This window comes from Opisthorchis viverrini (genome assembly GCF_000715545.1).
Source record: "Opisthorchis viverrini unplaced genomic scaffold opera_v5_62, whole genome shotgun sequence".
NCBI lineage: Eukaryota > Metazoa > Platyhelminthes > Trematoda > Opisthorchiida > Opisthorchiidae > Opisthorchis > Opisthorchis viverrini.
Genome location: NW_008751718.1, coordinates 42,350 through 56,678, shown reverse-complemented (window position 1 = coordinate 56,678; position 14,329 = coordinate 42,350).

The window sequence follows — 14,329 nt, the reverse complement described above, 5'->3', positions numbered from 1 at the left end:
ATTATTTGACCGCCTCTAGCTCCCCTCTCAATCCCTCACTTGACAGTCCACTGACAGTGCAGTATTTACGTGCAAATTTATCAGCTCCCACCTCCAATGCGCAGCTACCTACCCCACCTCCCCAAATCGGTGAACTATGGCAGCTACAACTGTACAAGTACGCGGTTCTCACAGCTGACAATGATTATGATGATTTGTCACGATTCATTCGGTCGGCAAGAACAGGTATAGTTATCCTGGCAGGTGATATGAGGACCAAAGTTGGACGACTAAGCCAGGGAGAAGCACACAGCAATAAACAAAATAACCCCTTTCAAAATCCATGAGATCCTCCCTATATATAGGAGCTTTTAACCTCCGTACTCTATGTCAAATTGGTAAACAGGCAATTCTTGCTGAAACATTATACTCCTTTGAAATTGATGTATAGTGTGTCTCCGGTTGTGAATCTCAGAACGTCAAGGACGGACCCATGTCTTTCACATTTCTCCCTCCATGTGTCCGGTGATCCAGAGGCGATTACTCGTGGGATATATGGTGTGGAAGTCACACTCAGTCTCACAGCTGAACACGTTTTTTTAGAGTGAATCCCAGTGAACAGTCGTCTTTGCTCCGTCTGGTTATCCAGCTCAATCGAGATGAACGCCTCTCGGCACAGAAAGTGGTGCCTGTTTGTAGTGTCCACTTATGTCCCAAAGGACTGCAGTTCTGATGAGGAGGATACTTCCTATCATCAGTTATCCGAGTTCATTCGTCACACAAGAAGCACTGGCATTGTGATACTTGCGGGCGATATGAACGCCCAAGTCGGTCGTATGAGCTCCTTGGAATCACATTCGGGCGGTCGATTCGGAGCCGATGCTCGTCACACAAACAACGGGAGCGACCCTTCCAATTGTGTGTTCATCATCAACTGTTTGTGGCCAGTATGAACTTTCAACATAAACGCTCGCATCGAATAACCCGGCGGCCAACCACTGCAAATCAACCGTGAACCCAGCTGGATCACGTGGCCATCGGCCACCGGTAGAGCGCCATAATTCAAGACTGCCGTTCCCTCTGGAGCACACGACTTGATTCCGATTACGCCATAGCACATGTACGTCTGACAGTTCGTTTTCCTTCAGGCTCTCGCAAGTCAGCAAGAAGCACGCCGATCCTCCATCTTCGAAAAGCTACCATAGCTTAACAGTATTGATCTGAACTAGCCAAACAACTCTCTATGGTAAACCAATACTGTACTAGTGGCGAGCATTAGGATGAAGCGCAGCAAAATGTGAAATTTATGTTAGCGGCGTTCAAGAGGTAAAGTACGAAATATCCTATCAGAAACATGAGAAGGCACCGGGACCGGACGGTCTGTATTCAGTCCCTTTCAAGGCACAGAACCCCTGGTAACACATCGGTGCTACATGGATTAAAGAGAACGTGCATGCCGAATGAGGCATGTCGACAGTTAATCCTATCTTCAAAGCGGTACGCGAATGCTGTGTAAAAACCACTGTGACATCGGCCTGGTAGCTGCAGCACCGAAGGTCTCCTATGGTCTCATCCTTCGACGGTTGGCCGAACACGGAGGAACAGATCCGCGGAAACCAAGACGGGTTCCGCTTTGCAAGAGGATCACATCTTCACCCTCCGACAGATTCTGGAAGAGCGACACTACTTCCAGCAACCAACAATGGTTGTGTTACTTGATCTAAAAGCCTCTTTTGACTTTGTGGGCAGTTAAGCACCGCGACAGTGTCTATGGAGCTAAGGTATCCCCAATAAATTCTTGGCTTTCCTTAAGGCGCTGTACGCATTACGCTGTACGCTGTATGCAATTATGGAAGACTCACTATCAGCTTGTGGGATCGAAGTGCTCCACCTCTCCAAATCATCGGCGGACGAAACTGTGGCAGATACAACCACCGTACAAGTATGCGAATCTTACATAGGACGACGAGGATGACGATGATGATGATAAGTGTCTCCTGGTAATAATTGACGTACATTGGCCGATCATCGGGAGAGACAAATTCATAGAATCAAGCTGGAGTTCACCTCGGTCAAAGATTCATCAACCAGATCTTTACCTTGAGATAGATTCTGCAACAGGAATACTCTCTCTCTCAGGTCTTGCGTCGATTGATTTCTTGACCTAAGAGCTTTTTTGGGCCCTCTCAGGCGTCAATGATTTCGGGGACGTACTTCATCAGTGGCCTCTTGAAAATTTACATCCCTTATTAAAATATTGTGCGTGAACTCCCGTGGGCGCTTTGCTACGTCTATTAATGTAACACAAGGCGACCCTTTCACAACCTTCCTCGAGGAAGGTTGAAGATTTTTAAAGTCGTTTACTGGCGTGCCTAATGAAACTTCTGTCTGCCTCTCGAGCCTCTGGGATCGAAATGTTCTCGGAGAGTTCTTTCAGAGTCAGTGAGGACGCGTACGACATTGTTCTCTTTCATTCAGGCCTATCAAAAATGTAAGCCACTTTAAGCAACCTAGATGGTTATACAGCATGGTCTTAGGAGAAACTGAGTTTCGCTTCCTCCTATGAAGGATGGACTGCTCACTTTTCATGGTCCAGGCTGGTTGACATTAGTTTGCGCAACACAAGACCGTCTGCCTCACACAGCTTCTTTACCTGGCTCTGCGCTAAGTGGAAGTGGCTGAGAGGTGGCAAGACCATGGCCTGTTCTGAAGTTCGAGCTCAACCTCTGCACCTCGAATGACAGTAGTCCAGTCCTCGTGCTTCTTTCGGGAGGCTTGGAGTAAGGCACCAGCCGAACGAGTAGTTATTCTTAGACTTCGCAACGGTGTATGGAAGCACTAAGTACAGGACTCAGCCTGGCTGACAACTGGGAATGGTTAGGTTGTGGGTCGCCTAACGGCACCAAGCCGAGCTCTGGTTGGCCGAAGGCATGGGACCCACAGCCAATCACGGATTCACGGATTGGTGCACGGGATCGAAGCTTTCGCCCAAACTTCCCAGGTTTGGTTTGTTTTGTCGTCGTGAATAAAGGGTGTAGCATCGCTCAACTGACTCAACCGAAAGGACGTCTAAAGGTGCCTTGAACCAGGCACTAGATGCAGCGTGAACAACCGTCGGAAGAAGGGTATTCCACACACCAACTACCCGAAATGAAAATACCTGTTGCCTATTAAAGGTGTGCCCGCTGAGCTTCAAAGTCTTCTTACCATGACCTCGCAATATGTTAGTTAGTTCAACTAAGTAAAACTTGTTTACCAAGATTGTTCAAACAGGGCGTAAGTAAGTATTGAGTCTGCTCGAAGGCACCGATACTCCAGGGAAAATGTGCCAACCAAATGCGCACGCGTTTCATAATCAACGTATTTGAGGCCAGCAACCCTTTCTGTAGCAGACCGGTAAACGCGCTCAACGAGCGTTAAGTCTTCTCTGTGTCCTGAGTAGACAACCTGGTTGACATATTCAAGGGGTGCTCTGTCTGGAGCCTCATACAGTGTCTGGAAGCCCATGCGAGTTATGCGGGAGAAAGCTTGTCGTAGAACAGCGAAAGGCTTTTGAACCAACTGTTCATGATGTATTTCAGCTTAGTGAAGGCACGGTTTCCAGTAGGAAAGCTCCTTACTGGGATTTGAAAATGCTCATAAAGATATCTGGAAACGCTGCAGCCAGCAACGCGTACCAAAGAATGAAGATCATTCACGCAGGTGTATAATCCTGTCGACACCGCATGGTACGCCAAGATATCATCTGTTATCATAGTGAGCGCAAGGTGTGTTCCCTAAACCAGTGCGTCATCCCAAATTTCGGTGAACAAACACATTCAATTTGTCGTCTAACGGGTATTGGCCAAAACAAATGTCATTCAAGTACCCACCGGGATGAAATTTATACGCCATTCTGTAGAGGTTATCGCCCAGCTGAAGAACATCCCGGAATGGTAAAATAGGCTGACTGGAATTCATTGTGTGGAAGCCGTTTCATGCACGAGCTAAACCGAGGCAAATGATTGGCTGGTCCGATTCATGTGATCCATACAATCACATACTACTATTCCGTACGAGGCTTAGCTTCTTGGCAGAAGTTTGCACAGTTGGCCGTTCGTTCCTTGACGGCCAAATTGGATAAGCTTGGAGGCAGAGACCTGCTAGTTGGCGGTTCTAATCCGGGCGACGTCGTGCGACTTCTTTTAGACTTTCCCTATTAGCTCGCTTCTTCATAGAATATAACTGATTTTGCTGGCAGTCATATACAGCATAAAATATTATCAACCAATAAGAAAGCAATTTAAAGTTCCGAATGATAAGTCTTGAACATGCACACATGTCCAGGACTATAGTTATTTTCAACCGCGATTTCCGGAAACACAAACGTCGAATTCCCTCGAAGCTTCCCTTATCGGAAGGGGTGATGTGGGTAGCCACAGGCAGGTCGTTTGTGATACGTGGATGAGGTACGTGGATACTTTTGTGATGTTTAGTTTATTTATCCATCTTGTAAGCGTCGAATTGTACATATTTCACGCAGGGAAGCCGGCATCTCCTGGAACATATTGTTCAAATTGTTTCATGCTATTTTTCCGATTGTACTGACAGTCCATCTTCAGTTATCCATTTAAGTCGCCTTTTTTGTCTTGACCACAAGTGCAGTTTGAATGCACGCGCTTCATGGCTTGTGCATAACTAACCAATCAGAACGCTGGCTTTTGCATGGATCGCATTCTTCGTGGTGTCTAGCGATCCTCTGCAAATCAGCTGTTGATGACCTTGAATTTTCGCTCACTTAAAGAAGGATATGAGCAACTTATACTTCTGAAACCTGCAACCAGATATGCCTAACTCTCCGTCAAATTCACAACCTCACAAACCCCATAGTTTCGACGAAAGTAACTTTGGTTTGTTTCTAATAAGCGGCAAAAGCTTGAGTTAGGGTATCAGATAAATTTCGTGAAAAATTGGTGGCTAGCCGGTTTTTACCCTCCGTGGCATTTGGAAAGGCGTTAGATGAACACAAGAAGAATGACTTCACATGCGGAGGACAGTCAAAGCACCGAAGATGCTTTGTGGTAATAATTGGTGTGCTACAAATGTTAATTTAAAGGCATGCCATCATCTCCCCAACCATAACAAACTTAAGCTTAGCGCCTATAATGAACTTCGTGTTATCGGAAGGCCCGTTACATCCGCCAGACTTTACTGATCTGAGACCACTCCCCCTCTCAGGCTTCTATCTTAAGATACAGAATCCCCGAACTTCCCGTACAATCATTATTCACCCAGCCCGTCTCTGGCTTTCCATACACCTCGAAATTAACCGGTAGTGCCTGGGATTCTACACCGGCTTTGTTCTACCTGTGTGGTTTCTTTTGGGTGACCTAGATTCTCGCTGCCAAAAAATTGCACAAACGCCTTCCGATCGCATCAGCTGTGAGGCTCCGCAGAAACCGAAGTATGTCAGTAAAATATTGGAATGGCACTGCCATACCGAGTCTGACAGCACGTATGCGGCCACTCGATCTGTTCTCTCGACCGCCTCCTCTTATCCTCTCGCAGCCGTGGCGCTAAATACGGATCAATAGCTTACCTGACCCGAGTGCCCCTAGGACATGTCCTTTCAAATCTACTCAACCATTCTTCCAGATTTAACCGTATCGGTGAACTTTCAGTCTACTCACCCCACCGTTTTCGTTCCATCCTACGCGTTGGGACAGCCTCAATGCGCCTGACTACACTCATACAGCGACAGCAGTGACTCTATTCGGTTTCACCGTGATTCTGAGATGCTACCTACCGTTTACCTTGTTGTCAATTCCTCCAACTCCTCCAACGCTCTCCCCGGCCCACTTAACCAACCCAACTGTCTAAGGCCACACAGTCCGCTCAATACGTGAGTTTGACAACACCGTAATCGAGGAGGAAAGTGATCGTAAGGGAAATGGTCACCAGCCCCCGAAGTACTACTATCAGCTCCAATTAACACGTGCGGTACTGCAAACAGTGACCGTTGGGCACTAGGTTTGTATGCTTGTGCTAGAGGGTTAGGAATCTCGTATATACATACAATGGGTTTATTTCCCAACTTTTAGGGAAATGCACACTGAGGCATGACTAAGTCATTACGGTCTGAACGCGACAGGCAACGTCACAACGTGCGGGAAGGCACGACCAACGTAACGTGCTTATTACGTGCAGTCACCGTAGTTTTGGTAACTGAAAAACTATGACAATGGGAATGGGTTACGACCAATTCAAAAATGAGGCTGGTTGACATGAACAAAACAGGGGTTCAGGAGATTTAAGGAATTCAAATTTTATATGTGCATGATTGCTTCAGAGAACAAGAGGGAAGAACTTGCATTTTGTGTGGATGGCGAAGTGGACTTGGGGTGGCGCAACCGAACTAATACTAATTTAGTGACTCTGCAATTTGATGTTAACCTTGCGCCTCGCAAAGTACCTTCAGGTTACTCCATGCATATTTTTCATAAACCAGACGAAAGAACAGTTGTCGTTTGCGTGTATTCCCTGTCGCTGACAAATAAGTGAATACCTGGACAAATCCGACCTTACTATAGCCAAACAACAACGGCGATTTTTGTGGCTTTCTGAATTAAAGGCCAGGTTCGGAACCACCGGTGATGCGCGATGCATCCGTGCTCCTGTAGGGATAGTTGGTAAACGAACGCGGCGGGGTGCAGTGTGGCAGAGCGGCCATCCTTGCAGGGCGTACCCTTATACCACACGAGGCTTTCATCGTCCGTGCATGGTACCAGATCTGCGGGGTGACAGGCCGCTAAGCAGCCAAAATTGCGGTTTGTGCGTTGGATTAAACCATTTCTGTGTGCGTACTTTCTGACAAACTCAATAGCTTTCTATGCAGTTCGTGTTCCGGCCCCTGTGTCGCCATCATTTCACCCTTCCAAGGAACTATTATGTCCGACTCAAAAACAGCGACACAAGTGAATCTCTATAGTTTCGCTGTACGCCATGTTTCTTTACCACGAATCCCCTTTACTAGTCCCTCCACTTCATCATCCTCGCTTACACTTTTTGTGCCGCTGGCCATAAGCCCAACGGTCTAAGTTTTCAGGTTTTAGTTCAATTTGATTAGCTGGATGAAACCAACTCTGCTGCTTCGCCGGATCTGATGTTCTGGTTCCTCATTTTTCACATTTGTTTTGTCACCCCCATTAACAATCTGATCTTTTTCGATATTCTCTCCCAAAACGCATGGTGACTGCAGTTCCCCGCCCATGCCTGTTTGGTGGTGACCACGCCCATATCGGGTAATGCTCACTCCCAATGACGCTGTCCCTTTTCCTAGTCCTCCTGTGCCCACAATCCCCACTAGTCATACTTTTATTCTGACTGTAACACTACCATCATGCCTGACGGTGTGCCAACCACAAGTCGGGAATGAACATCATCATTATTATTAATAGAAAAACTCAGGCTATCAGATACTTTACTGGACCGGAGGGAAGCCAGGCCAGTAAATCGACTCAGTTATTTTTAATGGGTAAACAGCAAACAGCCGCTGGAAGAGGTGAGCCGCGGAGGCAAATAATATGGCACCTATATTTTTCGGCCGTGGAAGTAGAATGGAAATGTTTAGAGCCTGCGCACTAGGGTTAAATCGGCGATGAAGCTTTTGTGTTAACCGCGTTGACAAGAAGAGGCACCATACAGTGCTATCTGTGTATAAATAAGTGGGATGCGAAGCCAAACAAGTATTTTAATCATTGCACATCTTCACGAATCGATGGTCTTTCTGGAGCCTAAATGAGATGATATGGTATGGACATAGGAAGATGGCTTATCCTATTGCTCGGAATACAGGCAAAGGAAAAAGTCTTGTCTACAGCTATTCCGAGAGGTAGACAATTGGGGAAAAATCCAGAGTTCCGATTATTGCTGGGAGAGCGGGAAACATCCAGGGAGATATTCAGCTATGTAAGTTCGTCGATCCAGGGAGCCCATGTGCAACCTAATGCACCTCAGCCATGAAGGATCCAGCCCAATTGAAAAACACCGAAGACAATAAGGCAGTGCGAATGACGCCGAAAACAAAGACATAGTAAACGAACGCTGCACATTGACCACAGCAGCCTGACATGCCTGCGAATATTGTGAGGCAAATTCGGGGACGGATTCAAGAATGGCCCTCACAGGCTGCTCAACGATGGAAATTAAACACTATTTAACGTGGAAGAATTAGCGAACGAAACCGCAGAGCTTGCGGGCTTCAGCCACTGCACCTTGGCCGTTTGAGAAGAACACAACCTAAGTCCTAGGGCTCTCAATTTCGGAAGAGTATGAATCAAGAACTCGTTGAGAAAAGAGCAACTCAGGAGGAATTGGGAATCAGTATAAGAAGGCTTGGCACTTTGGAACGGAAGTAAGTCAGCGGAAGAAACTCAGGAGTTTGAGAATCAAAAGGATAAGGAACTGAGATCGGACTGAATGTTATCAAGAGAAGATACAATCACTGGCCGTAAACTTGTAAGCCAACTTAAAATCATCAACGAAGAAAAAACGAGATTCATGGGTGGTCGAGAAGGTGACGATTATAATGTATAGGAAGAACAGCCGGATGCCAAGCGCGCTATCATGAATAACTCCGCTTGCGATGGAAAGAACTGATTATGAGAGATCCCCGATCTTTGTGAACCATCGCAGAAGCGGGCCGCCAAACCCCACTGACGTAATTTGTTGCGGGTGCACCGCAAAAGATTGGTTAAACGCCTTGTGAATATCAAAATAGACAAGAATAATGCGCAACCAGTAATCGTAATCAAATGAAACATGGTGAAAGAAATCAACTTGGCACGTGCTAGCTGACCGCCTTGCTACAAACCCATACCGCCAATTGGTTAGGATCATGGTAGTGATCGGATAATCTATGGCAGAGATTATGATAAGGCGCTCTAGGGTGCGGTAGTGTGAGCAGGTTTGAGGGATTTCACGATGTCTTCCTAGAGCGGTTTGTGGACCGGACTCATAGTATGGGAGGAGAGGCCGGTGGTAGGTTGATGCATTTCACTAGCACAGGTGGTTTGGTCTGTTCCATGTAGATGAAGATGGTGTCTGTAGTCATTTTTAGGCTAGAGTCATCACTTGGGGTTGCACGAAGTTCCAATTTGTAATAGAGGGCACAGCCTCCACTACTTGAGTTTATCCCCTAATAGCAATAGATATTATAACCAGGGAGTAAAACAGCGGTGTCTGGCGCTTCAACCGAAAGCCCCGTTTCATTCAGAAAACTCAGACTTAGTCATGCAATAGCGATAATGGCTCGAAGGTTGTGGATTCTTAGCAGCTTTGAGCGAGAATTAAACAGCATCGTTGATGGGTCCAGTGGCGAGCAAACCGTACCAATGAAGAATTTTCTGGTCTCGCTTCCGGTGTAAATCGGTATTATGGAGGAATCGGTGGGAGCGGTAGGGGTACATCAAGTGGAGTTGACTGTATGTGTGTTCGGTCTTTCGAAAAGTATTCAGCACTGGTGGTAGGGGGCTAAATAGTGGGCTCAGTATGTTTTAATCCGCGGCAGAATGTAGAGTATGAGGTTTATTATGGAGAGAGTAATGTTTCTTGAAGAGTGGCGTGTGGTTGGCAGGAGAGTTTTGGAACGCGAGACCATCCGCACAGTCAGGAGGTGTGCAGGGGCATATGGACCAGAAAGGGGCGGCTGATATGGAAGGATGGGTATTACCCGTGACGGTATTGTGTGAGCACGGCGATGACCATAATAACCTCTCGGCAGAGGACAGTAACGCTTGGGAGGTCATCGGACGCATAGCAACGTTTACATCCCACAATCGCGTTTGCCATTGGGCAGCACACAAATGATTTCATCTTCCGGAGCCGCGGAGCCGTGCACATGTTGCCAAGCACGTCAATATGGCAATTTTTGTGTGTTGAGGAGGAGGAATTCGATCGGCCGCGTTGAGTGTTAAGATCTGATGACGGCATTCAATGCTTTAACGAACCATAAACGAGATTGTGTCAATTAGTTGACGCATTTTCTGGATTGGTTTGATGGCATGTTGCGTTAAGAGTTAGGAATATGCGATAAACTGTATGGCTTGGAAGAAGGACATTTCACTTCCTATCTTGCGCAGATGGGCTCTAAAACTTTCCAGATGCTTCTGGACTTCAGACCTTTCCGATAGCGGTGAGAGAATACGGCTGATTGGTTTTGGTGGCAGAGAGATGTCAGTGAGTATCACTGTACAATCTGAGGTTATTTGTGCGCCAACTTTATTCGGCCTAGAAAGATGAGGAGCTTTGAAGCTGGGTCTTCTTTCCGTGAGGCGCGTTTTGACCGTATCCAGGAGGTAGTCAGTGGGTATTCGGGGTACAACAACTGCTTTTAGGGGGAGACAGGAGTGGTGTCATAATGTGATACTTCGGTGTATGTTGAGTACTATTTTTTGGAGGAGTAAGAATGGGAAAACCGTAGAGTACTTAGGTCGTGATGCGAAAGCCTCAATGAATCTTAGCCACCTATGTTAGCTTGTAGTTTAACAGGATTGTGGGAGCGTGAAGCAGTGGCAGCACGTTGTCAGCAACGATTATTTAGAGGAGGACTAAGCGTGTCCAACGAACTGGGGGCTGACATAGACATGATCAGGCCCAACCAAGAATGGAATTTTGGCTATTGTGATCACGGCTAATTGGAGGACAACTGTAGCTAAATAATTATTTGTTCAAGTTCGCACCAATATTGTTTGAACAGTCATCCTCCTGTCCTAGCGCAAATATACTGGTGAACCCATATTAAAGGAGGGAAGAAGTGAACTCGAGTTTATCTCTTATTAGAGCTCAGTAGCGGTGCGTATCCAGTGGCCTCGCCCGGGTTTAACATCCGGACACCTGACATGCGGGGCGAACGTGTTACCACTATCCCACTAGCGCACGTTGGAGGCATCTTAATTCTCACCTCTGAACGGGTGAGCGTGTTCAGGCTTTAGTGACTTGACTGGTATGCCCAACACGTCATCGGTTCGACGACCCAGTAACTGTCCTGATTGTGACAATCGATTGACCCGCCTGTCAGGACTTCCCAGTCAGGTAGCGCCACGGACACTTGAAAAAAGTATTTAGTATAGAAGTTTCTAAGAGACTTCTGGATGCACTAGAACCTGAAAAACACCACTACAACCGCTTCGGGGAGGCGTTCCTTCCAATTTACTGAAACTCCCATTGGAGCCAAAAATCTCGGTGTCTTTTTTCACTACCCAGTAAGTCAGTCATTTTCCGCGCAGTTCGCTCTCCTCACTGTGCGTTTGCCTGAACGCCTTTTCCATAGGAAGTTTTACACCTGACCCCGCTCCAGCAACAACGCTAGTAAGTCCCTCCAGTCTCATTGCACAGTGTGGTTCTGAACCCTTCTACAACCATTTATCCCTACCACATGTTCCCTTACAGCACGACCCCCACTTACGCTTTTTGTGACCCTGGAAATATGCCCACAACCTGAGGCCGCGAAGCCCTGACGACGGTTTAGGGATTTAGTTCAAATTGGCCGGTCAGATTTTGGCAGTTTTGCGGCCTCTCCAGATCCTTTGTTCTGGTTTCACATTTTCCGCAGCTTGAAGTCTTCTTATCACGCAGGAAAACTCCTGCCGTACCCTCCCTTGTATTGTTTTTGCCCACCACTTTCAAATTTTAACGATCTTACCCTGTCTCATTTGATATGTTCCCCATTAGAAAGGATGAGACCTTGTAATTTTGGTTTCCCACATATGCTGCCTCAGGTGTGACCAGGTCTGCTTCGTATAATTCGCAGTGTGTATGCCCCCATCCCCTTTCCACGAAATTCCTAGTACACACGGTCATCTTATTTTTGATCGTAACATTATCCTCATGCCTTAAGATATGTCACCCATTAGTTTAGATTAAACATTACCATCATTATCATTATTATTATAACAACCGAACACGAAATCTTAGTTTCGTGGCTAGCAAAGGGAACACCGGCATCCTGAAGACTTTACAAACTTTGAATGGGAATGGACGTAGGTGGTACTCCTACCAGAAACTGCTTTGTGTACGAAAGCTCTTGCAGGGCTATCTGTGTGCTCATACACATTCGGAAGCCTGAGAATATATGGAATTTATTAGGTTCACATCCGCAAAATCTTTCTGTTCCACGTCCGCCCATTTCGCACCTCCTATCCCCTACGATGCGAGAGATCTCATGGTTGACACGTGTCACTTCGGCTGAACACCCCCTCCCCAAAGACATTCTCACTCTAGGGTGAAACACATACACCGCCTTCTCAATGAAAGAGAGATAAAACTAAAATTGAAGCAACGTTTGTCGGACGCCTATACCGCGCGACCGAGTTCGCCCTGGTTGTAACAATATCCCGGGCAGTTCACCTGTGAATCAGAAAGTTCACTGATAGTAGAAAAAATGCTCACAGAGATTTACCAAATCCACGAATTACGCTGCCTCAAAAGCAACTCGTTTCACAAAATATCCACGCCTTTCTCTAGGCTGTAGCTGCGTCATTCTGAGGTCACCTCATTGTGTGAATTTGCAAGACAACCAGACATTTAACGTTTTCATTCACTGCATTGTCCCTGCACGCTCCAAGCCGGTCTAGTCGCGCATAATTTAGCGGATGCAGATGCATCATGGTCAAATATGTCCACACCCGTTCGCATCCATCTGAATACCGATTACCGTTTTTGAAATTGGTCAGTGTCACCTAACACTTGGCTGCCGGTTATTTCGGGCCGCAGGCATACTCATACCAGAGTACTCGCTAACGAAAATTTTGACAATTTTTCTTTTATCGGGTCCCCAATATGGACACATCTGTCTGCCTCATTTGAATGACAGTGAGCAACAACCTTAACCGTTGATGGACCCAGGAATATAATTTGTTTATGCTGGTCTTAAGTTGTCACCATTTTCTGAGCAACCCTGGCTACCGTGAAAAACCCAACCCCAAACATATCGATGTACAGGGCTGTCCATGAGTCCAAGTACTACGTTGCGACGAAGGAACCGCGACCGCCATGCCCAGTCTGATGGCTTCCCCGCAGTTCATATCCTTAATATTCCCCGACAGGGAGTTACACTCGTACACGAGACCCTCACAATCCGTTGAATTTGTTCCAGAACTTGGGAACGCTGGCCACCCTATTGTACCATCTGCTACTTCTGCCCGTAAACCCATTGATTCTTACAGTGGCACCGTCAGCGGTCAGTATACGGTGATAAAACCTTGCCGCGGACCCGATGTAACTTGTGCCGGCTATCAGAAATGGAAGGAAAATCTTACTAGCTGTGACGAATTCCTTGGATTTGTTTGGTGGGATGCTTCGTGCAGACATGGAAGACTTTTTCTTACACGGTCGCAAACGGCTGCCCCATTAGAATATGAGTTCCGAGCTCATGGTGGACCTCGAATATATTTAAATAACTTGCAACAAAACTTCGGCCGCATGAATAGATATCAAGGGTTCGAATACTTAACATCAGATACCGAAACTTCATGTTACATTTCCCCTCCTTCGAACCATGATCTCCGAGGAATTTCCGGTAGGCGCCCAATGCTCTGCATCGGGCGGATTTGTAAGTAGCTACGGACCGAACGGGGACATGCGTGATTGGTTAACATGTGGGCCATTCAGAATGGAACATTTGTGGCTAAGCCCTTTCCGTACGGTTGGGAGTGTTTTTGCGTGACCTTGTGGGTGTTTCTGTGACCGTCCTGTGAATACGGAGGTTACATCATCCTCTGTCTCCATAAGAACTTGCCTCAGATTACCGTACCTTTTAGTATATCATAGTTGAAAGAACACCAGTCGAAGGACCGCAGGAACTACGGTACACAATAAACAGATACATCCACATGGATTTTTGAGCATATCCCAGGGAACTTACCACTCAGTCACTTGAAACTCCATTTCAGCATAATCTATCTCCGCTTTCCGTTTTGTAAAGCGTACATGGAACCAACGTAGTTATTCGAAGCGATTGTCTAGACAGAGCGTACGCTATCATCTGCTATTGGGCCAGAAATCCCAAAGAGCGTACGATCTGCTATTGGGCCAGAAATCCCAAACCTCAAACGTGGTTTCGAGACTTCTGCCGTGCAGACTTCTCAGGAATGCGCATCGCATCTGAACAAGTCACGCTGAGACCAGCTCCGGTGGATGAACTATATAGGACCATTGTCCAGAAAGTCCACGAGGCTGACGCGACATTCGTCCCAAGGAAACCGGCACGCACTCGGATGAACCGCAGGCTGCCAAAAAGGATTCGGCGACTTCTGGAAAAAAGATCCCAACTCTTTTTCAAAAAGTTGACCACAGGGGACACAGAAGATGAGCT